We start from the raw sequence: 2,046 nt of genomic DNA, 5'->3' as shown, positions 1-2,046 counted from the left end.
AGGGCTGGTATGGCTGCATCACAGGCAGGGGCGAGGGGGCCTGGGGAGGAGGGTGGGGAGAACCAGGGGAGAGGCACAGTCTCCATTTGCGTGTGTCAGCCTCAGCTCTGGAAATAAAAAGCCTTTTAATTTCATCGTCTGCTCTTCTGGTTTTTCCTCTGTGAGGCGGTCTGTGCCAGGAGGCCCTTGGCCACAGGATGCGTGTTTAACAAATCCAATAAAGGCTTTAGTTGGCCGGCTGCTTGCTCCCGGGAGCTCCCGGGGCTGTGGAGACATTACCTCATTCACCTTCTCACCTGGGCGCAGCGTGGGGCGAGGCGGGCACCCGGAGTGGGGTGGTGAGTGGCCGTGAGAGGCGGAGGCCAGGGAGGTCTGCGCTGCCCACCAGGGGTGACAGATGGTGCCCGGGGCAGTGTCCTGCGACCTGAGCGCTGGTCTCAGCTTGGCCACCAATTCTCCGTTGGACCTCAGGCAATGTCTGGGCATGCTGGGTCCTAGTTTTTCTTCTGTGAAGTGGCAGGATTAGACGAGGTCAATGGGTTCGATATTTTTTAAGCAGTGAAACCCACTTTCCCCAAGTGGAATGGGCTATGGAGGTCTCATCTGGATGACTCTGGCTCTTGGTCACTCTTGCCCTGAACTTTTTGTCTTCTTTAAGATGGCAGGCTTGTTTCTGCCTCAGGACCTTTATAACGGCTTTTCTTCTTGCATGAATATCCTGCTCCTAGAATGATCTGTATTTAGGTGGCCCGTGTCAATTCAGGAGTCGGCTCGGATGCTGCGTCCTCAGAGAGCCTTCTCTGACTGGCCTGGCTGATGACATTTTGCCATGGACCACCCCTTATCACCTCCCTCCTCCCATAGTCTTTGAGGCTCCTCCCTGGCCCCCCTTCAGGTGCCGCAGAACCCAGTTTGAAAACCACTACGGCTCCTTGCAGCTCCGACAGCCCACAGCCAGCCTGCCCGAACCCTGCGGTGCAGGCAAGCGGTGCTGCGGTTTCAGAAAAAGGTGAGGAGTGGCTCCCATCGTCTCCAAGCAGGTGGCCCTTAAACCGGCTTGGGGGTTTAGAGAGGTGCAGAGAGCCTTCAAGGAGGAAGAAGAGAAGAGAAGCAGAGGCCTGGGAGCCGGCGCTGGGCCCTCCCTACCAACAGTGAGCCAGCCGGCGTGGCAGAGGCCGGGACAGTCAGTGGGAGAGGCTGGACGCGGCCAGGTGTCAGTGGCCCTCGAATGCTCAGGTGAGGTAGCCATGCCGATGTGATGTGTGCGAGTGGCGCCACGGCTCTGAGCAGGACAGGAGGATTGTCAGGGTCTCATGAGTGAGGTGAATAGCATGGTGGGAAAGGAAGAGGGAACAGACCGAAGTAGTCTGGAGTTTCCAGCAGCTTGTGGGGACGATGCTCTTGTTTCGGCATTGCTCTGGGTGACTGTGTCCGCGGGGGGGGTGGGGCTGGTGGGCTGGCTTGTGAACTCCTCTCACCCCCCCAAACCCCTCTCACCCCCCCTTGCCCCAGGCCAGGAGGGAAAGGCTTCATAACTCAGCTGCCCCCCACCTAGGCTGCCCGGGCAGAGAAGAGCGTTGGGGCCGCCCTCCGGCTTGGCCCCTCCTGGAAGGCCCAGGATTAATGTGCTGCCGGTCACCCAGGGGCCTTGGGAGAGAGTGGGGGGGTGACTCAGCGTCGATTCATCCCCACTGCAGAGAACAGGGTACACGGTGGAAAGTGCTGGGAGCCCCGGGCGGGGGAGCTGCCTTTGACCTTGACAGCTGGCTGGCATGTGCCCACACGTCTGGGGTGGTATGCACTTCCTGGGTACGAGGACAAGGTCAATCTCCTCAACCCCTAGGCTCATCCCCGGACCCTCTTCTTTCTTCAGCACGAGCCCTGAGTGCTGCACAGTCCTGGGGTTCAGACAGAAAACCAGCTGCTGGGAAGAACCATCACAAGAGGGAGATGAGACGTTAAGCGTGTGTCTATCTAGGGGTGGGTTTTAGAGTTTGGTGGAGGTGCCTGCGGAGCGTGTCCTGACTGCCAGAAACGAGGGGTAGT

The sequence above is a fragment of the Ailuropoda melanoleuca genome, chromosome 2 (assembly GCF_002007445.2).
Source record: "Ailuropoda melanoleuca isolate Jingjing chromosome 2, ASM200744v2, whole genome shotgun sequence".
Taxonomy (NCBI): Eukaryota; Metazoa; Chordata; class Mammalia; order Carnivora; family Ursidae; genus Ailuropoda; species Ailuropoda melanoleuca.
The sequence above is the reverse complement of the archived record's forward strand: the minus strand, read 5'-3'. Positions refer to the sequence as shown.